We start from the raw sequence: 27,066 nt of genomic DNA on the forward strand, positions 1-27,066 counted from the left end.
AGTCCCTGTGTTCCCTCCAGCTTGGTTGGGTGTCCGTTTAGACACATATGGCCGCGTCAGTGGAAAGCTGGATGAAGGTACGAGCCCTGGTCGCTGATTCCTCTGGTCGGTTGGGAGGGTCTGTTTGGGAGAGAATAGTATGACCCCCTGGTGAAACTCCTCGTTGTTAAATGAAAAAATGCGGCAAATGACTCCACAGGTGATCGAGGAAGCGTGTGGTGATCCCCTGACAGGCGTGGAACAACGAACGTAACAGCTTTGTGGGGTGAACCGCCAGTGCACAAAGAGGGGGATAAAAATTTTGGGGAAAAGGCCAAAAAAACAAAAATACAAATAAAAATACAAGTCCCACATTGGAAAGGCTGTCCAAGTAGGGCTTTCGTTTAAGAGCGACCCACATGAGAACGCGGTTGACAAACACTGTGATGTATAAGATTGTTTTAATCCTCCCAGTTTTTATGGCTCTCCCCTGACTTCTCCCTTCTTCTAATATGCTAAAATTACACCCTTGCTGATATGGCCGAGGTGTTCAAGTTACAGCTTAAACTGTCATGCGCTTCAGCACTCAAATATGCTGAAGATGGACATAGCGAGACAGGATGGCCACAAAGGGGCCATTACTGAGGCCTGGGTCAATGTCTTTTGCCGGCTTCAGAAGCCAAGGGGAAATAACTGGCAGCTCTAGTGGAGAGAAGCCCAGATGCAACGTCCTGAAACCTTCAAAGATTCCTTCCTGTATTGTTCACTATCAAACTTATGTGCAATAAAAATGCTTTATACGACGGTCTGCTGTTGTGCAGGGTTAGCTTCGAGGCAACATGCCAACTCTTAAATGTGTGGAAAGTCTCTCCCGTGAACAAATGAGCAATCATGTCAGGCTGTTTGAGTAGATTAATTTTTAAAAATGAATACGTTGGTAAGAGCGAGCAATAGTTACAAAAATGTCTAAAGCTTTGACAATGTTTTGCCTTAATGCTTCTTAATGCTTTTTTAAATTTATGATTATGGCTTTACGGCTGTGCATGGTTTCTTCAAAGCATCCCATGTGAAAACTTTTAACGTCTATGCTGTTCAAAGTCCAGGGTGACAGCTTAATGTGAGTCCTTAATTCATTCATCCACCCATCCTTAAACTCAAAACGAAAGAAAAAATAGAGGAGTCTCTTTTGTAGAAGCCATAGAGGAGGGCATGTTATTGGGGACAGTCCGTTAAGCTGTCCTCACCTTTCCGCCTGACCTGAGCTCGCTGGAGATGTTTTCTAAGTGAGGCATCCTTCCTGCTTGAGGAGCACGGGGGAGTGATTTATGGTCCAACATGTTGAGAGGGAAATGTAAAGGCACCCGTTGAGGATTATTGATCCTGGGAAACAGCAGTGAGAAAGAAGCTGGGAAGAGGCAAAGGAGGAGCGGGTAAACGGGCAGCTGATTCAGAAAGGGAGGAGAAGTCTGTGTGTGTGTGTGTGTGTGTGTGTGTGTGTGTGTGTGTGTGTGTGTGTGTGTTTGTGTGTGTGTGTGTGTGCGTGCGCACGCACGCGCAGCAGAGACCATTAGACTCTGTACAATGATGGGAGCTCTGCTGCTGAAAAAAAGGGAGGAGTGGAGTAAAGAAGGGCCTCTAATAGGATAAACTCCCCCATTAACCCAGGGGAGCTGCCTTTCAGAGATGCTATCTATCCCAGCACACGTCTCCATCATGCCTGCTGCCACACTGTCGCCATGCAACCGCAATGCACAAACTCTTGGAGAGGTAACATCTGTCTATCATCCAGACAGCAGTCAAATCTGCTGGAGAGATCACGGCATGACGTAACCCTTCACTTGCATCCTCCAAAGAAATTTTATTGTAAATCTTTCGGAATTTTCATTAAATAACTAGCCGAGGTGGCTCATTTTAGGTTACATCATTCTAATATGTTTACAATATAAACATCTGCGTGGAGCTGCCGAGCACTTAAGGAATTGTGCCTCTCTCAGGCTAAAGGCACACTTGTTTTCTTTCTGTAAACATCATCTCCATGGTGAATGTGTTATTTGAAAGGTAACTGACAGTGCTCATAAAACCTCAAGTGATGCCATTCTAGCCCCTGATTCAAAATATGATGTAATCAGTGTCTAATTTAGTGTGTTTACTTTTCGCTCGTGCACAGTGTGGCTCCTCTTTGCCAGACGTTTAACTGCTGAAAAGGGGATACTTTGATTGCAGCGAAAGAGAGGAGAGAAAAAAAATAGGGAGTGAAATTGTTAAATTCAATTTTGCTGAATATTTTTTGATGGTATATACCTTTTTTTAAACGCCAAGTTATACTCTGGTTCTTCAATAAGACTCTTGTTGACTGAATAAGCTCCTATTGTTTATAGGAAATGTATGAAGAAGTGTATCTGGACACCTTGAGTGGATAACCATATGCTGTCACAGTAGACCAGACGCGTCTCATATTGAGAGCTTTGTTGACCTGGGAATTGTGTGGGAGGTGCACAGCAGAGGTGGAGGGGACGGCATGGGGGACTTGTGAGAGTTCTGTACGGTACAAATCAAGGGTTTAACTACTCCAGCCTCTCTCTCCTACTCTAAATGTGTAGGCCTGTGTTTCAAAGTGTGTTTTTTTTTTCACCGTGTGTGGTGTTGGCGGCTCAAAAGTTGCTGACTGAGAAAAGCAAGTTATAACAGAGCTGCTGAGATGATGCTCGCGTTTGTGAGACAGATCTAACAATAGACAGAGACAGGGAGAAAGATACATATTGCAACAGTGCCTGTCTTTATTGGGCCGCATGTCAAATCAAAGTCAGATGTTCATCCCTTTGGACCAAACCACATCAGCTGTCACTCCCCTTGTTTCCTTGAGCCTCACCAATTATTTCTCAAAAGGGACAAACCAAAATCAGCAAACATGCAGACTCCTAAAATTCCACCGGCTACAGACAAGAAGCCAGCCAGCATCTGTTTTTATAACTGGGAAACCCCTTTCTGGTTCAGCTACGGCTAGCACGCTAGTTTTGGGGGAAGTGTTATTATGGTTTAACATGCCAGCAGTTCTCCGTCATCGTGAAACAAACTAGCTTGTCAAACAACTGTTGCCTTCACATTGTTATTTGCTTTGTTGAAGTCTTACTTGTGGTTAAATGTTGGGTCCAGATTGTGAATGAGCAATGAACCAAACACAAATGATCCTGTGTGATTCGAAGTGAACTGAGAATGCGTAGCAGGGAGGATCTGGGAGATTTTAACACGATGTGTTTTTGTACTGATCAAACATCTGCAGCTTGGATGCGTCGCTCTAAACTAAGTTCGAGCTCACTGAAGCTGTATGGTTAAATCATGCAGAAGAAAACTGCACCTCCAACCGTGTGAGACAGTTCTCTTCCATTACTATGTGTCTCGCGCTGTATGAAAATGTAACATTTTGTGTGTGCTGCATATTTAGTTCTTGCTGGCCCTAATGGTGCCCAATCAGTTCCACCAGGTCTGTTCTAATGGCGTATGCGGCCTCTGCCCTGATTACACTGAATTGTGGGTATTTCCTGCCTCTAAGCCTCGCATATGGATTGAGTAAGGCAGTGGCTGAGGGACTACCGTTTCTCTCCACTACATCTTCATTTCTTTCTCTCTCACTTTTTTCAATGGAAAAGCAAAACACTTTTGTTTTTTCTGGCTCCGCTGTCAAAATACTGAGCTGGGCTTTGGCTCGGCGTCTGCTCGCACATAGCCAAGGAAAATCCCATGAGACAAGTGTGGCTAAATGCAGTTTAATCCACATGATCATCATCTGTCTGTGGACACAACCACACCTATTGCTGACCTATTGCTACGGGGTACATTTTCATTCAGAGCGTTGTGTGTTCCCCTCTAGATGTTTTCATTGCATGAAATGAGATTGTTTCAATGTTCTGGTGAAGTTATTAATGTTTTGATTAGGCAAAATTCACCATATGGGTTGTGGTTTGTTTTTAAGGAAGAGGTCACTGCATCTTTCTTTTTACAAAAAAAAAAAAGAGCAGGGTGGGTGCTTTATAAATTGAAAAACCACTTTCCCCTTAAGCAAAACCAGGGGCGATCTCACAGAAAATATATGAAATGATCTCAAAGAAATTGTCTGGATTATTTGAGGTTATTTGGTTATTTGAAGTGGGTTTGCAAGAGGTAGACAACCATCGTAAGGATCTTGAGTTCAGTCAATGCAGGTCCTCTGTGCAAAGGAGCTGACAGCAGCAAGCAGTCATGATTAAAACACGTTTAATTTACCTAAAAAAGATGCAGACCAAAAAATCAGCTAACTCAAATAAAATCTATATGTTTGGACATGATATTTTGTTACGTTTTCTCAGCTTCGACTTTCAGTCCCTTGTTTCGACTTTATATTCTACTTTTAAGAGACATTTGAAGACTCAACTGTTCAGGGAACACCTAGGCACTTAAATCTGACCCTTCTCCTCTTTGTCCTCTTGGGTAGAATGAGTCAGAAGGTTTATGACCCGACTCTTCGTGAAAACTTAGCACGGACAATGCTGAATATTGAATTTGTTGAATGGTGAAAGATATTGTTGACGTTGAATTATTGGTTGTGGTTAAATTATATTATGAAAAAAAATCCTGGCACTTCTCCTGCCACTAGATGGCAGCACCTGTGGCCGATCAAACTTGAAGCACTTTGTCGTACTTACTAAGGTGTTTTTTATCCATCTGGTCTCAATTCTTGCTTGTGTTGTACGTTACTTTGGACAAAGCCGTCTGCTTAATGTAATTCCAGAATCGTAGAATTGCACATTTTCAACTCTAGAACCTCCTTTGTGTTCCCAAGCATGCAGTTCCACAGATAAGCTGTTTCAGTCAGAAAGTGCTGTGGAGTAATACAGCGGTTGCACATCATGCATCAGAATTAGACGATGGCATCAGTGGTGCAACAACGTCACAGGAAGGGTGGTGGTTGGTGTTATTAAAGCACAAGAGAGTCTGCATCAGGTTGGCATGGTAGCTGGTACAGTACCACTGAAACAGGAGACGGGTGTTTGAGTCCTGGTCATAACGCAACACCTCACCAATGACGTTTTCTTAACCTTCGCCGAGTGTTTTGGTTGGAAAACGCAAGCGGCGACGAGCGTTCGAGTCCTGCTCAAGTCCCGTTTCGTAATATTAACCTAACCGACAATATTTGCTTTACTTTAACCGTGTGTTTTTTTGTCCTTAAACATAACCAAATTGATACATCATAAAAAAATCCCACAGTTACAGTGAAATACGGTTTTCTAAACTACAAAACATTATTAATCATCACCATGAATTTTATGTTGTCGAACAGGGATTTAAGTTTCCACCTCCAAATTATTAACTTGCTATTTACATTATTATTTCTGTGGCACTGACACACTGTTACAGATGTTGCACCATCTCAAGCAGTATTAAGATGTCACGGCTATTTTCTGTATTTCCATCAGAGTTTGAGAAAGTAATGGATAGTACATACGTAGTAGTACCTGCAAGTGACAGTGTGCACATACATGATATGTTGAACCTATTTTTTTTGTATATTTTCTATAAGTAAGAGTACTGAGACCTCTACCACTGCTGTATCACCATATATACATCCACAGAAAATAGCTTTACTGCAGAAAAAAAAAGAAGGATTAAAGGCATTATATGGCCAACAGAGGAATCACATTATATCCAAGAAGAGTCTAAGAGGCTTGCTTCACACGCATTATTCCTCCAAAAGGGATTTTCTATCAGGAGCCAAAAAAAGTTCTGGCATGGTGAGAATTTCGAGAGCTGACACATTGTACGCCTCCCTGCAACGGCGAAAAAGCTCTGTACGATAACAGAGACCTCACCGCTAACCTTGGCAAGGATCGGACATGTTTTATACCTGTCGGAGGAGAAAGGAGAAGTCTCGCAGCCAGCGCACTTCATGACATGATATTAGTAAAAAAGAAAAACCAAAATCCACACATACAGAGTAATTGCACTGAGCAGTTTTGGAACACTTCTCCCAACTTTCCCATACTTGACGCTATCCCACTGGACTGAGGCTTCACAAGCTCCTTTTGTGGGAGATTTTCGTATTTGGTGTCAGTGCTTGTGTGTTTGTATTCAACATTTTTTTGAAATGGGTGGCTCATTATTTTTGCACTCCGCACTGAAACATTGGCCATACTTCCTTTGCAATGTAACAACAGCACTTTTTTTTTGGAGCCAGTTGCCGCAGCTTACGCGCATGCAACGCAGCTTTACTCTTTTACGTTGTTTGTACGGCAAAGTTGTACGCAGGTGATTTGCCAATAGATGACAACCTTCACCTGAAGACTGTGGGCCTCTCTGGATTTCCACATAAAAAAAACAACCTAACTTCTATTTTAAGCCTAAGATGCTTCTCTGTTCAGCAGTGTATAGACCAGGCAGTACGGCTCAGGAGGCAGAGCGTCCTTTTAGTAATTAAAGGGTCGCTGGTTTCATCCCTGCTCCCTCCAGAGACTGCGTTGAAAAGTCCTTGAGGAAGATGCAGAACCCCGAATTCATGGCAGCCTCCACCATCAGCGTGTGAAAGTGCGTGTAGCTGAATGAGCTTTGATTGCTAAAAAGGTGTAAAAGAGCTGTATAAAATAAAGTAATACACTGCCGTGATGTCATGAACATCTGTAGTAAGTGTGTGTTGTTTAGCGCCACCTACAGCGCGTGCAATAAAGGTTGACCTCCCTTGCCGGATTGACTTAATAAGTTGGTAACCACCATTTTGATGCTGCTTATCCATGATTGCAGCTCTTAAGGTTTTGTCAAGCCAGCTAATTCAAAGATACCCTGGATTTGTTGAAGTTGCCATGTAGCATAGACCACATACCGCATGTGTTTCTGGACGTGTTATTTCTTATGTTAGATTAAATACGCTTCATCAATTCAAACAAGTTTTTAAAGGAACACCCATTCTGCAGAGATCTCAGAATGCTGCTTTTTCCTTGTCCTCAGCTGTTTGACGGACACTTTGTGTCCCACTGCTGTCCTGTGGCTAACAAAAGAGATAGTGTGACACTTACCTACTAAATTACTGCTGTACAGAATGTGATTGATTGACTTGGTGTTGGCCCGCCATGACCACAGGAATGCACCTCCTGAGAAAGGTGCCTCCATCTAACACTGTCACGTACCTCCTCGGGTTACCTGTAGCATTAAAAAGCTCATTGTTTGATAAAAAAGATGGATAAAAAGTTGTTTTTATTTCATAAAAGTCCTATTTAAATAAAAGAAATACCTCCTTACTTTTATCTGTCAAATATAATATGCATTTCTCTTCAGGTGTGGGTTATTTCACTTTGCTTGTAATGTGATAGGAGTCTAATGCAAAACACCTGAGCTGAAAATGAAAACGCAGCACATAATGTAATAACGTGTATTGTCTGATTGGTTCTGGTAATTCTTCATTCAGCCACAATAACCTTAAGCTCAGCCCCGTCAAATCCAGTACGATCACTTAAAACAGATGTGGCTCTGAGATTCCTGATAGATCTATTAAAAAAAACAAAAAATAAAAGTTGTCTCGCCCTGGAAATACCGCAAAACCTACTATGTGGATCTCCGCACTGAAAAGGCATTGTTATGTTTTATTCTACGGCATAACTCAAAAATTTACAGAGGTGCTGAGAATAAAAAAGCATGTGACATTTTTCAGCGTGACAGCTGTTCCGTTGCGTTTAAGTGGCGGCGGGAGCATTGCGACGCTAGGCCCAGATCTCCTCCTGTTAAGCACACATCCTGTGAGCTTTCTCCCCTTGGCAGAGACTTGATCCAGCCAGAGGAAGCAACCAATCAAGATATTAGATCAGCTCTGGGAAATATTAATAAAAAGTCTGCCTCACTCACCAGCTGTACTGAGATTCATGCGTGGTAATAGTAAAAGGCAAACACCTTATATGCCTTCATGAGGGCCTCCCCATCCCCCCCTCCCCCCCTCCCATCTCCATCCCCAAGTTTAAATGATCTATGGGCTCGTGGAAGGTGTTGTGTTCCGCGGCGGGCGTCCGGACAAGGGTGGTCCCTTGCAACTAGATCCTTCGACACTGCACAAAACATGAAAACATGAAACAAAGTTATCGATCACCGATTCCTCGCTAATCAAATAGCACCTTGGACTGTTTAGTTTATAGTGGGTGTTTACCGTTGCTCCCCAGGACCCTCAAGCCACACCCCCATTAAACATACCCAGACAGAGAGAAGTGTTATTTGTATTGTTAAATTTACCTTAAGTCCATTTTAATTGCATCAAGCCACTAAACAGATCTTACAATAATGGGCCTGACAGAGAAAATTGCAATCATCTGTGAAGAGCCTGCGGCTGTGTAATGGACAAACCTCATTAATTTAATCTTGTTGCACTCCATTATGGCTGCACTTTATCATTTCCACAGATGGAGCATCAAGAAATTAAAAAAAACAAAACAACGCAATGCTCTCAAGTATATGCAGCCACTTGCATCCTGGTTATCTGAAGGTGCACCAGTGTTGTGCTCGACTAAAGGCTTGGATTTGAACCTTTCGGAGGATGAGTGTACTTTCGGACCCAAATGAGATTACGTGAGCAGTCCATTGATGCAACAAATCAGCAGGATTGTCTCTTGATGTATGGCTGTTAAAGGCCGTCCATCCAGCTGTCTAATCCAATGAGTCGATACTATCAAAGCGGTGCCATGACATCTGCGTTACAGTGGAAGAGAATTACATGACGATAATCATCTACAAACAACTTCTACATTATTTTTCTCAATGTAATTCCAATTTTTATTTCCGTCAAAAATAGCGACATCAACCTCCAAAATCCAGTAGTGGTCAGGTTCTAATTATTTGTAAGATATTGTGCAATTTCATTCAAAATTTTTTTGATTTTTCTCGATATATAGTGCTGTATTGAGAGGTGTAGGATCATTTTTTTTAATATTCAATTATAAATACATAAAAGATGTGAAGAAATAGGACAAAAGAGAAGAAAAATTCCTCTAAAATGTGAGTAGGAATTCATTTATGATGGATTTATGTTAGACACAAAAATCTGACAATCTTTATGTTTCTATACGAAGATCCCATGGATGATAGATAGATAGATCTATAGATAAATAGATGGATATGGATAGGCAATTATTGAGAGGTAAAAATAACCACAACTCATTAAATGTGCAGTAATGCAGTGTGTGTGTGTGTGTGTGTGTGTGCGTGATATTTCCTGGTGCCAACTCCACTTTCGATACCAGCGGGCAGCGCGCGCACACAGACGCGTCGGGCATCTCATCATGGCACTCCTCCGGTGTAACCTTCCGCCTGTGTACCGCCATGAAAAGTCTTGACAACAACTGCTCCTGTCTTGGTTTACCTGTCTTCGGTGGCGTTTTTAGCTTTTACCCCCGGCGGACTGACACTGAAGCAGTCGGCTTCAGGGGACGTGCAGCTGACGGCGGACCTGTTGAGTGTCAGCGGTGATACGGCAGGTAAGAAGCAACGGGACGGTTTTAGCAGGGGTTAGCTTGACTTTGTAGAAGTTTTGGATAGCCGTTTCTGCCCAATTTTGCGACTCTTCCCCTCTCCTTCGCGTGTGTGCGGTGAATTGACGGGGTGATAATGAGTGGGTTGTTATTGAAATGGGCGGAGACGGTTGAAATGAGGGGGACAGCCCCATGAATATCAATCATAGGTGAAACAGCAGACAGCGCAGTGATACATCAATGATGAGTGAACAGTAACTGCCATACTGGGACGAACAACTACTCTCACTGTGATAAAAATAAGTGTTTTTATAATTCTACAATCTACACGTGCTTTACAGTACGCTTTGTAGTCTTTAAAGAAATCCTAAGGGTTAAATTACTTTTCAGCACTACTTTGCCAATCACCAAGCACCCTGGCTATTTATAGCATCCGCATTCAAATGATGATTGCAATTTTGTCCCTCAGTGTCATAGTAGAGCCCATGTACAGTGTCCCTGAGGGGCAAAACACAAGGACAAGTCAGAAATCGATTAAATGAACAACATATTAGCCATTGAATGACATGTGGTTGTCTTTTCTTACAATGTTTCTTGTGAACTTTCCTCGAAAGTCAGTTTCTCTGTTCTGTTTCCAGTTTTATTTTTGAGCCCCTGTAGTTAATCCATTAAGCTGACAGGAAGAAAATCAATCGGTTGGCTATTTTGAGAAACTACTCCATAGTTTCTGTGTTTTCTTGAGATTAATGTCAAATATTAGCCTGGATCCGGGCTGTTAGAGATAAGGATATTCTTTATATGTTACTTAAAAAATTCTCGACATTTTATAGACTATGTATCAATAATAATCAAATTTTCATATGATTGTTTTTAGAGTGTTGCTGTTGTGTTTTTAAACCTCACAGTACCTTTGCTTGTATACGTACTTTGAAACTTTAGAAGGATATCATGTAAGAATAACATCCTTTGCCTCTGAAAGCGGGTATTACGCATTGCAAACCAGGCATTTGTCAAAATATAATTTCCTTGAAGTTAACAGAATTTATTCTTAGGTTTTAGTCTTGATTCATTCGGGTTCAGGCTGCAGTCATTTTTCTGTCTAATTATTTCCTTTTTTACTGTGCACCACATTTGACAGTGATGGATAACAGGTTAAAAATGGACATTTTCTCCTCAGTGTATGTTGGATTAACTCAAGCACACATGGTGTTCTTCTCTCAGACCAAAGGACCTTGGAAAGATTGTGTTCCCCTCTGCTTTTCCCATTCATATATGATACAATTTGTCTTCATTTTCTTTTGACCTGCGCTCATTTTCATGATATATAGCTGAAGCACATCATCAAGACAGAAGTGTAGGTTATGTCAAAGATATGCCATGGTGATTACAGTCTGGGCTGCAGAAGCAGACCTTCTACGAACGGTACTGAGTGAGCATCTCTGTGGATCGACTGGATAAAGTCGGTGGTTCCCTGATTGGATGTTTTTCTTTGTCCAACAGGACAAAGTTGTCAAATATCAGCGCTCCCTCAGTGTCTACATGTCTATGCTATATTTATGCACCTGGTTAACTGTTATGATGCGGTTACAGCTAACCTCTGGCGAGAGGTCACTCTTGAAAGTGCGTGGGCCCATGGTTGCTCTAACTATGTGCCGATGCCACGACTGGAACAGAAAACTGAGATGTTTGGTCTGCCTGTCTGTCTTACCCACTCTCCATCTCTAGCTAAGGAATGCTTTAATACTCTCTCAAATAATTCTATAAAGGCAAATGGTTCTTCCCTCCAGAAAGCCGATGTCAGTCAGCTTTACAGACTTTGAGTACTGGCGATCATTCCATGACAGCTAAGCTGAAATGCAGAAAAGATGGTTCACTTTCAGCAGGATATTGCCATGGTAACTTCAGCTGTATATCTAACCTGTTGTGGTGCAGGTTAAAATCTAGATAAGCAACCACAAAATCTAAAAACTCCTAAGCCTAGGATCCCACTCCCTCAAGTCTTCCAAGGTTGTATTTTTCTCCTGTTGAATGCAAAGCCACTTCATATATCTTTGTACAGCTGTTTAGTGAAATGATTGATTTATGTACTTGTTCTTTGTTCTACTGGGTCCAAGACATGTTTGACACTGACAGGTTAGCAGCTGGAAAGATAGAATCAGACCTGTAACTTCAGCTGAAGCATAGGATTTACTTGTAGTCAGTATTATGGATTTATATTAGTCAAAGGTTACGGTTTGATCTTTGCTGGTGAAGTATGAAATTCTCTTCTCCATGTTTGGTCATTTGGTTGTAAATGCCGCATGAATACATGTTTGATCAGGAAAGCTCGGTATTGGTGAATAACCACCTTCATTTCACTTATCACCCATGATTGTGGTCGCTAGTTTTTTCAAACCAACTCACTTAAAGAGAATTTTGCTACGTCCGACTTGCTTCCTGATACGGACCCGTGCTTGTTGTGTGTTATTTGCCATTTAGGCTACAGCGTGAAAACGTGCATGGTCAGGGGACAGTTGCTACTTTTTTCCATCCAGTAGGAATGATGGAAATGGTTGAAGACCAACTTATGCAGCACCAGTAACAACCATAGTTCCTCTTACAGCTTGGTCCAAATGCGCCTAATCAGTATCAGAATTTTTACTTGAAAATATCTGTGTAGCTGTATCTCATCCACCCCAGACATCCAGTACTGGTCATGCTCCAGTGATATTTATTATGTTGGAGGACTCTGTTCATTGTATAGTGCTCATCTACCTTTCATGTTCCTTTTCATAGACTGATGTTCATTGCTTTTTAAAACTTTTTCTCTTGCACATCCTGTTAATGATTTATTTTATGGACGTCTTTGTTGACATCGTGCAATATATTGTTTTGTTTTTGACCCATTTTCATATTGTGTTTTCCACTTGACTTGACAGCGACCAGCTGTGACCTAAAGATGCAAGTTCAGAATTCATTCAGTATTTTAAAGTGTGGTTGCTCGCAGCAGGAATACCGCCATGTATCATGTCTGCAGCAATGAATAGAGCAATATTCATTCACACATGTACCAGATTCCCTACTGTACTATACATGTGCTTCACGTTTTCTTTAAGACTTGACTTCAGAGGAGAGTTCTCCAGTCTGTTCCCCTTACTTTTGAAGTTACATGCTCCTCCAATTACTGGGGCCACGCAGTCTCCCCTATGGTGTCCTTGGACAGCTCTTTGAGTGCCTGAAAATGTTGCGGACCATTAATTCTGGATTGTCTTCATCTGTTTGCATAATTTTCCCTCCGTAGCCATTTTTTAACTCCCCGTTTTCACAGTCCGGCCTCTCAGGTTTATTTTTTTTTCTCCTTTGTAAATGTCTGAGTCTTTAAGAGATTTTAGTTTTATGTTTTATGTCATTTTTTTTCCCCAATACCGCTGACAGTTGTTAAGATTTTACATCAGCCTGTCAACTGTGTGATGTTCACGGCCTGTGTAGTTTACAGCCTCAGTGCTGAAGCTGTTCACCTGCCAGCAGGACGGTTTACAGACTGTATTCCTCAATTTTTTTTATACTAAAATTTTAATATTTACAAAACAAAGAATGAAATGACAAACACTTGCACCATCAACAACATCTATTTAAAAAAAGTCGTGGGGGCTAGAGGTGTGTTCTTTATTTTTTCTTTAATCGAATGCATTTTCAGTTAGACTAATCTGCTGTCAGGCACAAGGTTGTTTTTGCAACTCAGGCAGACTCCAGAAATTAATTTATCCAAATAACCAAGCCCTTGTGGGCCATGGAGGTTGGGCACAGAAATGGCAAAGCTGCCTTTTGAAGTCCGGAATGTTTTGGCTGACTTTGAGCAGGCGACTGGAGGTGGTGATGGTGGTGGTGGTGGGGAGATCATTTTCACTGACCCAAGGGATTTTTAAACTATTTTCATACATTGAGAACAAAGCAAAGTAAAGAGAAATACCTCAGTTGATTTGCATTGACAATCAAAACCGACTAAGTGATTCATGGGATCTGTAGTTTTCTTGATGATGACGCTTTATACTCATTACCTGTTGAATACCAGTGATTAATCTGAGTAATCAAAGCCCTGAATATGCCAGAAGTTAATAATGTAATGTTGTTTAACAACTAATTTGTAATAGAATTTTCAAAATGTTGCTGTTGGCTTCTTATCCTCAAAAATTATAATTTAGAAATCAATCTTATTAAAGCACTTTGCTTGCCCATCATAACACATGTTGATTGTATACTTCCATTATGTTTGATTGATTGTATCCACTATAATTACAATCATGAAATGAACTCCTATTTATAGATTGAATTGTATAGTTGTTGTTTTTTTTTTTTTTAGAATTTTAATGACTACCACAAAATACAAATATCTGTATTAACAAGCCCAAAAGAAAGGGAAATGCATGAATCCAGGTCCTCCTGAGTAACAGGGCACTTGAGTTTCCAGTGTAATAAATAATTCACAGGACCTGTGTGATGAGCTGCTGAGGACAGAAATCCCTAATGACAGCTTTTTATAACCTATGACTCAGCTGGCCATTACACTCCTGACATCCCTACACAGACCACATCCCCTCTGCATGCTCACTGCTCCACCTTGCAGCTCGCTACACGCACAGAGAAGGGTTACATTACAAAGTACTTCACGCATTCATCCGATGAAACAGACTGAAAATAGAAATGCATTACAGTTTAATTAGTTCATGCTTAATACCTTTAAAAAAAAAAGCACTTGTGATTTGTGAAAGTGTTTAATATTTCTATAAGAAGCCACCTTTCCTTTTTTATTGTATGGATATTTATGAAAATAGAAGTTTTAATATTTACTGTCGGCACATCATAATCATAGACTCCTAAGTTCAATCCGACCAGATTTTGTTCTTTCTGGACTGCGACACAAAAGTGTAAAAATTGCTAGGAAACATAGAGCTGGCTATATTCTGACAGCATGACTTCAATTTCATATATTGTCAAAGAAAATGATTCAATCTGACATTTAAGGAATGTTTTATGGATGTAACCCATTTCAAATAATGTTCATATCATGTGAAATATTCACCAAGACATAACAGCAACATTCTCAAGATGTTTTTGGGACGTTATTGATATCATCTTCTGCATCAACATATATTTTTTAGAAAGTTTGTACAGAATTTTATCCAACCGTTAGGAAGAAAATTGTGGGAACAAATTAAAAAGTTCCTGCCAAAACATTACCAGGGTATTTCACATATTCTCCCTATATTCAGCTGGGGAGAATGTGAAAATGTCTGTCTCAAACAACCCCCTTCCCCGTTTTTTTATTGCATTATCCTGAGCATTTCCTATTGTTGTTTTCGTCTTTATGTCTGTACAGGAAAGACCGGACCAACCCTAATGCCTGTTGCTGCTGTGCACACGTGAGGTAAGAGACTGAATAATTGACTCTCTCCAGTTTGACTCGAGGCCTGTGACTGATCAAGTGTTACAGTGTTTGATTGGCATAATGGCACCATACCTCCCCCCAGGTAAGGTCATGCAGAGCAACATCTGGGTGCATTATGCAACTCCCAGAATGAAAGACAAGGCCTCATATGGTATTGGTTGATATCATTATTGTTATCATTTCCAAAACCCAGCTCTCACTAAGAATAGGCGGTTAATTTTAGATGCAAAAAAAGAAAAAAAGATCCAATTACTTGGGCTTCTGCCTTATGCTTGTGCTCAGAGTTACTGCAGGGAAATAAATCTGGTGGCCTTGATTAAGTACCTGACAATAGAGTTAGCACTGCACTTATGGTTTATAGTAATACAGCGGACATGGGCAATTAGGCCCACTGAGTAATTTACAGTACTCCTTGCAGGTGGTGACCTGGTAGGAGCTGGGGACCACCTCAGTAACTGAAGAGGTGGTTGAGGGAGGCAGTGTCGCAGCTCCGCAGGACGTTTAAATGAGGCAAAGCAATCGAAGGTCATGAAAAAAGCCTGACGCATATTTCTCATATGTTTTGATTTTTTTGCAAAAAGAATGACATATGGCACCGGCTATTTAATCTTTTTTCTGGAGAATGAATGATCACTTTTATATGTTGTTGATCTTTTTACGTCAGCGCGGACTCACAGCTACCTATTAATTATGAAATACTGTGGGTCTTGCCCATTTGATTTTACTACTTCTTCCTGCTGAACTTGGTGTGAAAGGCTGCCGTTCTTTAAATAGGTGTGTAAATGTAAGTGTGGGGAAAAGTTACCCTAGCGCCAACTCTCTCTTGCATTATGTCATCCAAGTCAAAAAGGCAAAGCTGAAGAAAAAGAGCTTGTTTCACACATGATAGACACCTTAACACATGGAGTAATGGGGGCGGGGTGTTCGGCTGCTTACAGGGGGACAGACTGCAACCGCTAGAACTTTATTCGGCATTAAAATCCTCAATTTCTGACTTATACACAAAGGCGTACATTTTGTCACTGGGTGACGGTGTTTCACTGGTGCTAATAGATTTATGGATCCTGTTTTATCGTGACCTGAAGAATAACAGTGCCCTCTTCTGCCAGCGCGTCTCTCTCTGTCCCCCTTCAGCAGATAGAAACATTACTTCAGGTTTTGCTTCAGTTTACAGTGCGGAGTCTTTCAGTCTGTGCCTGAGGCTTATCAGCCTGTTGTACAGGTCAGCCTCCAGGCTGTAGAGTGACAGGACCCCTGGAATAACCCAGACCATCTTGATCCTCACTGTCAACACGATGGCCTCAGTGTAAGCTGATTTCATCAAGGCCGCCACCAGCACCAACACAGTGTGGCAGTTTTCCCTGCTTCTTCCGTCCGGCCTCATTATGGGCTGACTCCAATGAAACTCATTACACACCTAAAACTTTTGCAGTGCCCCAAAAAATCTAAATCTCTATCACAAATAATTCATGAACTTCCTTAAATGTATCACCATCAGGGTATTTTATTTCCAGAAAAAAATATATGCTGCAAGTATGGTAAGCAGCTTCTACCTTTTTAAAAGGAAGAAAAATGATTAAAAACTAAGCCTTGACAATTATAAAACATATTCAATTTAATTAAGTCATAATTTACAGATTCAAATAAAAATGGTGAGAAATAGGTGGTAAAATATGTCATTAAATGTCATCATTTTGAGATAAAAAAGAAAAACTGAGATAAGGAAGTTGTAAGAACAGGTAAAGAGGTCATAATTGGGATGTTAAAACTGTTATTATGATTTTATTCTCAATGATACTTTTTCTTTTTCTTTTTTCACTGCTGTATATGAACTTCCATGTACACAGCTCTGAACGATGCTGCGTCTATTTCAGTGACTGTATTTCATTCATTACAAATGCCCTGCAAATAGGAAGAAAAGCTAATTGGCATGAACTCCAATGATGTAAGCAGCACCACCCAGCCAGCAGCAGCTGTGTGTGTGTGTGTGTGTGTGTGTGTGTGTGTGTGTGTGTGTGTGTGTGTGTGTGTGTGTGTTCCGCCAATGCTACCACAGCTATTTTAATACCCCAATCCAAAAGAAATATACTGTCTAATTACACTACACCTGCACTGAACTTGGTCGTGAAGACAGATCGTATAAGCAGCAGAACATTTTGCTCTCTAACGTGACAGAAAATAATTCCTTTGCTTGAGCTCAGCTATTATATTGGTGAACTCCTGTCAAAGATAATACATGTGCAATTAATGATCTGAAGCGCCAGAGGTGAGGGCATTTTCTATTTTTGAATATGGAAATGATACTCTTGTCTTTGTTGAAATACATACTGTCTGTAATAATTAGTGTTTGTGCTACAGGAGTTTAATCAGTCTCTACGGTGGCATTCAGAAGCATCAAAATCAATCTCACATTTGCCAGTGAGAGTCAGGTTGAGTGACAGGCACAGAGCAGCACATCCCTTATGTAAACCCGTCCTCGACCACCACGAAATTAGAGTGGCTGTTGCTACACGCTGCTGCCTCCTGCTCTGCTTCTCCACAAATGAGAAACAACGCACTCCAGTTCAGAAGTTCACATTTTGGATGAGTGCCGGAACTGCTTAAGACCAGCGACGTTTTTCACAGGAACAGGTGGTCCGAGTGACGTAATTCTGGCATAGATCTTAAGAAATTAGGCGCCGTCACCACAAGAGATCGTACTCTATCAATATCTATGAGCGCTACTTTATCTGACCTGATGTAAATGGATAAAAAAGGGGGGAAACGATATTGACAAGAATTCAGAGGCTTTTGGCATACACGTCAACAAACAAACAAATCACAAGCTCATCTTTGACATGTCTCAAGGCTTGGCTGAGAAAGCTATTTATTCACATGCACCGTTAACTACTGGCATGTATGCGTTCAGATGGAATGCCATTCAGAATGCAGAAAATATATTTAGTTCTCGCCAACAGACAGCAAAAGGCACCAGAGGGTCTAGCCCCTGTGTGAGAGCAGTTATTTCTGTCACAGTATGGACTTTCAATTACTGTAATCCGCTGCTTGACTCCTTCAAGAACATCGAGGCTGATTTTGATGCACCTAATGTATCATTAATAGACACCGTCGACTTTAAATTTATTTATTTTTCGCACCACTTTGTCTTTATGAAGAGTTTTTGTAGCGTCGTCTGATTTTTCACGGATTAATTAATTAATGCAAGAAACATTGCCAAGAAATCGTGGCATTTATTAAGGATTAAACATAATGCAGTAACTGACAGACTGTAGGTATTATGAGTTTCCCAGCCCATTAATAGGTAGGTGCTTATGGACAGTGGAAATACCCCACAGCTGCACTTGAGCTGTTGCTCCATATGTGATCCTCCTGTCAAACACTTCGCTACCATACACTTATTCACACTTCAGCTGTCCAAGATCCAGGCACAATAAATTCACAGATGCTCCACTTTTACTTTCACAATTAAATTGATTTAAGACATTACAATACAACTACGTATGCAAGCGATTCAAGCTGTTCCAGTTCAATTGTGTGACACTATGCTTTTATTTAAGGAAACTGTGTGAGGTCTCTGCTTATATTTGGTTTTACCTAAAGCTGGACAAATCTATGGGCAAAGCCATGTTATTCAACAGGGATGAACTGAGAACAATGGCCAGATAAGTGAATTACCTACCTGGTAGGAACGTACGAGGCTTGTGTCCTGAAGCTAGGCAACTGGCCAGCTTATTGTTTGCATTAGGAAACAGTTGAGCAGCTCCTGCAAACACAGCTTATCCTGTTTAATTGGTGTGTAATTCCTCCCCAAGTTGTCATATATGTCTGTTTTTCTTGCGCTCCACAAACAGAGTGGGCTAGTGTGAGAGGTCATTGAGTGGTTAAGTGGAGGCTTCTCAACAAGGAGACACAATTGATTGCAAGAATTTCTAACACATAGTTACATTGTTTACTTTGGAGAGATTTAGATTTAGAACAACTTAATCTTTCGTTTGATTGTGGGTTTTACATGCAGTTTTTAAAAAAAAAAAATTCACGGAAATAGAGTGTTTTATGTTAAATTTGAACGAGATGTCGATTGATTTTTAAGTGACACAAAAACAATTTGAAAAATATAAACAGTTATCCTACTTATTTAGCGTACCAGTGCTACAAATGACAACGTAGAAGTCATTAAAAAAAAGATGATCAAATATAATACATTTTAGATTATAATTTTCAACTTATATTCACTAGTGTATAAAATAACTTTCACCAATTCATGAAGTGAATGAGAATTCAATGTGACAATACCTTAAAACAAGCATGCATTTAATATTTCTCAATGGACGTCTATTGTCTCTAATCTGTAGCCAGAAGAGAACAATGCCTCCACGTCCTCGCTGCACAGAAACTTTTTCAATGTCCTGGAGGAGTTCTTGCTCGCGTCCCAAACCTACTGAGATCTCTAATGAAGGCTTTACCTTCCAGGCAAGTATATTTCTCCAAATGACAGTAATTTACATATGATGTATTTAGAGAAGAGGAGGGCAGGCTAATTCTATTTAGAGATTTTCCTTTGTTTTAGGAGTCATTAGCAGCTAGCTCAAATCTAATTTTTACAATTTCATCAGGCCATCTTGGAAAGCCTTTGTGAGCTCATCAGAGAGGAGCATTTATTGCTAAGTGTTCTCTATTGCATTAGCACACAATAAAGTGGCCAGGGACTGCTACAGACGTTTATGTGGAATCTAGTTAACACTCCACCAATTCGTTTTTTATTGGGACACAATCAATTTTTATTCATTTTAAAGGCAGAATGCTTTCTTTCATTGTGTGCCTACCCCAGCTTATTACGCCCTAAACTAATTACTCAGTTGTTTTTGCAAAATGCTAATGTTTATGTTAAAGATTTCCTTTTTGAAATGCAAACCTGACATATACAGCATGTGTGGATTTGTATTCAGATGTAGCTCTGTCATCTGCGCTCTTCATTAACACACAATTAACACAATGTTTTAAGCTTTATATTTTCATTAATGTGATTTGTAAGAGTATGAATCTTTAAAAACTGCAGAAGCTCAAATCTCACACAGAAGCAAGCCTCCTTTTTGAAAGGTGTGTTGTTTTTTTTCCTCACCAGACTACAGCAGATTTAAAGATACGATTGTGAGAAAATAAAGTGTAATAGAGGCAAGAAAAAGTCACACATTGTGTACAACAATTTGATGGCAAATAGGTCAAATGAAATAACTGGTACCTTTTAAATTACACTGGTTTGGCACGAGCGCTTACTTCTTCGTAATGGAATTTGAGCTTGCTTAAAACAAACTCAGTGAATGTGTATTCACGTGTTTTCAGAAGCAGAGATGATTTAAAGCAGCTTTACTCGCTATTTTGCGAGATTGGATAATAAATAACTGGAAACTTAAATGACTGCGAGGCATTATTGTACATTTCTTCATTTATCATATTTAAAAACTGCTATTTATTTGAACACATGTCTGATAAGCTGATCCATGTGCTGTGGGAAAGTCAAATCAGTCATTTCAACGTGGACTATATGAGTGCGTCTTGACTGCGGTGTAATAATTAGAGTGCTTAAGTGCTCCTGGAGACAAGACAAGCCCAGATAGGATCTTCCTCCTCAGCCCTCTCATCCTCTAAGAAGGTCTTTAATGGCTCCCATTTGACTGTGATATCATGCATTGTTTGGTGTCAGATGTACACCTTGTACCCTTCAGCACCACATTTGACCTGAACTGCAAGTCTTTTCTCTGTATCTTTCAACCTCCACCACTCACCTGCTTTCCTATAATAAAATGTAAAGGCATCCTCTGTTGGTTTTGCCTTTCAGTGAGCTCAAAGAAAGAATATTTCAAACTTGCATCTGCAAACCAGCCAGTGACATGCAGACATTTTTTTCTTTTCCCAGTTTTTTTCTGCACTGGATTCTGGAATGCTTTCAAGGCATCAATGAGATGACAAGTTTCCATTGATCTGCTCTTACTTGGTGGGTTCCATTAAATAATATATGGGCCTCTGTGCATTACCGGGGCACTCTTCTGCCTTCTACCAATTAGAGGAGAAGGGCACAGGGCCCTAGTGACTCCAGGCCCTCAGAGGTCCTTTGGGTTTCATTTAATTAAATTATCCCATAATGAAAACTCCCATAATGAGATCAATTTTAATTATTTATCAGTGGCCGATTTGAGCGAGAGGCAGCGTTAATTATGCATGAAAGAGCTTTTTCAATTCATCACCTTTTCCTTTTGTTAAAGGTGCAATTTATTAAGTGCTCCACAGCTGCTAAAGGTGATGGTGGTGCAGATATGGACGGTTAGGCCCAGGGGTCATTCAGGAGTGCTACTGAAGTGCTTGACGACATTCGATCATGTGCATCGCATTGATAAAATAACATCCCCACAATACATGTTGTATTTCCCTGATAAGTTCACAAAATACATTAATATCTTTATAGCAGTATTCCATGCAATGAGAGAGTGCTTGTCACAGTTTTGCCCCAAAAAAATACAATAACATTCTTGGTTTTTTAATGGATTTTATATTAACACCTAAAGGCAGAGAAGTAATCACATTTATGGCTGTAATTGTCTGCTGATGTTTGTGTATCTCCATCAGGCTGGCATGTTGATTCCCCTTGTGTGTGCCAATGAGAAGACTTTGGTGGCTGGCCAACAAAATCGGGGAAGATTGTCCACTGTCGCACAGTGTGAGGCAGTAATTAGCTGGCATGGAACTGTTTTTATTTGCACAGGAAAGGTATTAGCACTGCAAGCTGATACATTATTGAAAACAACTATAGGTCATGATTCAAATAAGCCTCTCTATATGTTTCCTTTATGAATCCATATGTTATATGTGTACGTAAATGGACTAGAACAACAGAAGTGGCTCAGGTCAGGAGACAAGAATGTCATTGGGATCATGAACCGAGTGCATCAGGCCCTCATCAATAGTTGCTTAATAATTCAGGCCGAGTCTGGGGCTTCTTGGGGGCAGGGTTTCAGCTAGCTTGTAATTTTGTAAATTGCGTAGTCATCATGCAATGGATGCGCCAGACTTCTCTGAGAGTCACAGCTGTATACGTAGCACTGCCAGTGAGTTTTATTAGTTGGTACAAGAAGAGTTTAATCCAGATGTGGTCAAGTTGTATCAACAACAAAATGATATAGAGAAAGAATGAGTTCCCTAAAAGGTTGAGAGACTGAAAGAAAATATCAGACTAACTAAAGCTGTAAGTGTCTGGCTTGTAAAAAGTGATACATGTAAGAGATGATGAACATGGATAGTTATAATTTGAACAAAGTCAGCATTTGAGTTCAATGCTTTGGGCTCAGTTGTAGTAAGAGCACATCCATCAGGTCGCCTCTCAAGTCGCTCTTTAGAAGTATTCAATTCTGTGGAACACCCCTATTAAATGAGAAATCTACATTTTAAATGTTTTACCCTCAAAATAAACATCTTGCTCATAACAAAACTAGTTTCTGTTAAATTTGTTAAAAGTCTCAACACTAAGTAAATTCATTTAAGGGAACTCACTTCCACTGAGGTATTTTGCCCTATGAATGAAAGCCTTTCTTTTTGATTCACTGGATGACCTGGTAGTTTATATGCCCCAATCTACAGGCCAAAATTTCAGCATGAATTTTCTAGTAGTCTCATGTTGTTTCCTTGGCAACTTAAATTTGTTTGTGACTCATGAAAAGTTTGGCCTACTGAAAAGGATCCTTGACTACTGCGGGTAGTTGTTCCCATGGTAGGCTGTTCAGCTATTTATAGGTCTATGTCTTTTGTACTAGAGAGAATGTCAATATTAATTAATTTAGAAGGAGTTCTTTCTAAACTAGAAGTCAGCTATAAATGGCTGAATGTTTTGACAGCAACAAACACCTGGGGCCAGTGTGGTTGAGTCACAAAGACTAGAGGAAGTAGGCTTCACTCTCTCTCGCGCTCTGTTTTCCCCTTCAATGCAGGAGCGGGTCCTTGTAACAAATGTTTATTTTGGAGTGTGAGCCAATGCCCTGGATGACTGGGATTTCTTTGTTGTGGTTTCATTTGTGTTTTCTGCAAAAGACACGTTGAGCTGCTGGTACCAATGAATCATACTGTGGGTTCATCATCCTAGGTCTCACCTCACAGAGGCTGCCCTCATCGAAAGGTTAACCAGAACAGATGGCTTATCGCTGTGTTGGGAAGATGTAATCATAATCAAAGGTGAAAAGATTTGCAGAAGAGATCTCCCTTAAGGTATTTGGCAGCAGTTGAAAACTCTAATTCCATCTTAACGTCTTAACTTTAAGGTCTCTTTAATGTCATTACACTCTGTACATATCACTTTCTATCATTTTCTGTATTTGTTCTGTTGTGTAATTTCAGCCTTCATGTTGCTGCGGTTCTCTGAAAGAATGGAATTTGATCAGAAGAATTAACCAATTGAGACACAGTGGACAGTTTTAAATCCAGAGATTTTAAGAGGCAATATAATTGAGGGAGATGGACCTTTTAAGACAGATGAGATATCAATGGGAATCCATTTAGTTTATGGCCGAGATACATTAACTTAACTCACAATCAGTCATTGCTGTCCTTAAAGCTTTTTAAAGTGTGCATCTGTCCCATCATTTCAAGCTTCGTAATCATTTGTAACTCTGTTGGATCATTTATGTATTTAGGACCGTCTGTTTATTTTCTCCGCCCTTTTGGTTGCGTTTAATTGCTAGTAATGCTAGCAACACAAATTATAGAGAAAGAGGCCAGGAATGAGGAATTATTGAGAGTAATGTTGTTAATGTTTTTTTTGTTTGTTTGTTTGTTTTATTTTTTGCATATTGAAACTCTTGGTTTATTGTTTTGCCGAGTTCTGTGCTTTTATTTTGGCACATTTCAGTAGCACCATACATTAGCATTTTACCACAAAAGTACAAAGACAGAGTAAGGTAAGGTGCTTTGCAAATTCCATTTCCTCCGAGAGGAAGTCGCTTTCTTGTGGGGCCACTGCTGCTCTGAACAAATCGAAGGGAAACAAACATGGAGAGTCAGCAGTCATTTCCATTGACGTCTTTCACAGTATGTTTGTCCAAATGAACTGCACAAGGGGGCTGCAGAGTCTGAGGTTTCAGAGACGTTGACTAGCATTACAATTAGAATGGGATATAGTGAATTGTTTTTTACATTCAGTGAGTTAATGCGATATTTATTATTTCCTCCCATTGTGTAACCCACTCTTAGCGGTCTCTTCGCTTGTATGTAATACAATCTGTGTTTTATAACATGCAAAGTTAAGTGGACAGTTCTTCCTGTTCAATGGATATTGATAGTGCAGCAGTAGTGGTCTAGTGAAAACAATAAATGCAAGGCTGTCTCCCTCATTCATAGCAACGGCAGTGACAAGTAGCAGACACGTGTACAGAAGTCACCAAGAGCTCCTTTGCTGTTCCTGTAGAAATATGTGTGTTCTCATGGTACTTTCCTATTTTGGATGTCCTTGTTGCTTCATGTCTCTATGGCACCAGCATGACTTGGGGGGGGGGGGGGGGGGTCATACAAGTTTGGCAAGTTGCTGATAGTTCACACTGAGTGACATTTAGATAAACGAAGCCTCTGCTTTATTAAGTGCACTTGCAGGAGGAGGCTTTGAAGCCATTGATTATTAGTTCAGTGCCAGTCCACATCATCATTGCTAAATATTCTGTGAGAACAAATTTGGGTGTAGTTCAACAGAAGTCATTTTCCTGTATGTGGTATTTGTCTTTTATTTTCAGCCAGCTGATTGGTGATTGTGCTGGTTTAAATAGCCTTGACTGCACTCTTGTATTGTCCCTTGACACTCCATGTTCTGTCAGTGACACAAATAACCGGCCTGCTCAGCTCCGCCTCCTTTATAACTGTATTTAGTCACTAAGCAGAATGGCACAGGCCCAATCTAAGTGGCTTTCATCCTGCCAATTCAAACAGACGTTTGACCCCAGACATTTGCCTAATGTGTTTTTGTTGTGGACTCCTGGCTTCACAAATGTCTCAGCGGCTGGACGTGTGGGGGTTTGGTGAGTCGGGGGTGGGTGGCTGGGATGTACAGGAGCTTGGAGGCTCACTGCAATCCTGCTGAGTAGCCCCCAGAGCTCCCCTGACCAGGTCCCAACTGAGCCGGCAGCTGTGGGGGAGACAGGGAGTGCCACATTTCTGGCCGCCCTTGTTGCACAAATCAGAAGCCAGTCCCAGACAGTTGGGGCAGCCCTGACAAATGCTGCCATTAGAGGGGTGCTGACAATTTATTACCAGACATATTGGTATTTTAGGGTGCAGCTGATTTAGATTTAGTGGCATTGCTGGTTGAGGCTCCATCATTAAACCTGAACACAAGATTGTTAGTACTTGGGTAGTTTTAAAGTCACACAGTCCATTTACACTAGTGTTACACTGGAGATAATCTGTTGATGAATTACAGCAAACTGTGGGCTTTGTTGCTGAGAAAAAAAACCCAGCTCAAATCTGTTGTTGAATTCAACTACAAAAAAATGCCTGCAATCAAAGGGTTTTGCCAAATAGCTTTCATCCTCTGAGAATTACACAAGTTATAAATTACAGAAATTGGCGAGCAGAATAATCACTGAACCAAAGGAAGTTTGGACAACTTTTTCTCCTCAGATTTAATCAAAAGCTGATTTTTTTTTTTTATTGACTGTCTATGAGAAAGTAAGTTGGAATCAGAACACTTCAAGTAATTTTTGTCTAAGCAGTGACAGCTTCGCTTGTCTTCTAAGGTTTAAAACAATTTAAAACAATTTTTGTTGGAAGAGTGTTTGAGGACGGAAACATTTATATTCAAATAAAATACATCTCCACTCACACCATTTTTCATTCGTCCCTTGCCATTTGCTGTTGACACAATAAAATGTAAGAGCATGGAAAAAAATCCTTTAAGGTATGTCAGAGATATGACTGGTAACATTTCAAATTGTACATTTCAAATATGAAACACCTGTGCTATTTGAAAATGTGATGAAAATATTAGGAAAATGTCTCTCGCAAGTACTGACTTGGAGTCCCAAGGTCACATGACATGGAATTTATTGAACTAGAAAGTGAACTTGTGATTAATTATGAAGGCATTCTGTACTAAAGCCTTTGTATCAATTATAGGCGGTAATTAAATTTAAAAAATAGGTTTGTCATGTACTTACAGTGTCTTTCTATGTGGTCGTGATCTTGAGTCCCCAGGACACAACATGGAAGTTTGCTTTTTCTTTTAAAAGTCTGTTATGGTGCATGGACATTGAATTTTGAACAAAAATGTTCATAGAAAATACATAAAATATGAAAAACAATGGAAAAAAGGTGAGACCTTTACACTGTATGTTACTGTTTTGTTGGTCAATTAACATGAAAGGTCTTCAAGAAATGATAAATTTTGTATTGTACAAAAAAAACAGTTGAATATCAAGAATTCATTAAAAATCTATAATTCAATATGGCTACCACAGGACTAGGGCTCTGGCTTTGACTATGCTAAGGTCAAAAGCTAGGATACAGTGGGACACTTCTTGACTCAGTGTAGATATAATCCTAGAGGGGTGGCTAAACCAAAGCTTACCAAAACATATTTCAGCAGCAACAGTTATTGAAATCCAGCTGATACATACTCGCTTGCTTCACTCTGAAAGTTTTGAATTGATATTTTTTTAAATTCGCAAATGAAATCTCATTTCAACAACTTAGGAAGTTGCATCTCCTCTTCCCATTCCAATTCAGCCTCTATATTTGGAGTGTAATGCCTGCGGCGATACTTCCAGCTGTAGTGATGTCTCATTCTGAGTAATAGGTCTCTAAAGTGTGCTTGTTTAGCCTTTTTGGGGCCATTGGAGAGTAATAAAGTGTCTGTTGGAGGATTTTAGGGGTCCTCATAGACTGTCTCCAGGTGTGGATCACTGCTCATGATCTATAACTTGTCTCATCACACATTCTGTGTGAGTTTTTTTTTTCTCTCAAATGAATGAATACATTTTACATGCAGTTATTTTTAAACAGGAAGAAGAATTTAGAAATGCTGGCGCTTCTTTCTAAAGCACTGCCTGAGCTAAAATATGCCTTAATTCAAAACATGTTCTCCTTGTTTTGTTTGGACCCAAGATGGCTGCAACAATAAGGCCACTCTGATTTTTTTTTTTTTTTTTTTTTGTGACGTCCACT

General features: G+C 40.2%; 1 protein-coding gene across 9 annotated transcripts in view; it reads left to right on the top strand.

Annotated features, from left to right (window-relative positions):
• Positions 1-9,256: 9,256 nt before the first annotated feature.
• Positions 9,257-27,066, top strand: part of eya1 (EYA transcriptional coactivator and phosphatase 1) — a 62,679-nt gene continuing 44,869 nt past the window's right edge. For 8 of the 9 annotated variants that reach the window (XM_086191173.1, XM_086191180.1, XM_086191179.1 and 5 more), the window contains exons 1-2: positions 9,257-9,458; positions 14,809-14,856. The gene's annotated coding sequence lies outside the window, so the exon portion shown is untranslated. Of the gene's footprint in view, positions 9,459-14,808; positions 14,857-23,005; positions 23,128-27,066 lie in introns of all 9 variants that reach the window. The other variant, XM_086191174.1, reaches the window with a different exon arrangement.

The sequence above is a fragment of the Aulostomus chinensis genome, chromosome 21 (assembly GCF_037954235.1).
Source record: "Aulostomus chinensis isolate RoL2024-O1b breed Wild chromosome 21, RoL_Achi_v1.0, whole genome shotgun sequence".
NCBI classification, from domain to species: Eukaryota; Metazoa; Chordata; class Actinopteri; order Syngnathiformes; family Aulostomidae; genus Aulostomus; species Aulostomus chinensis.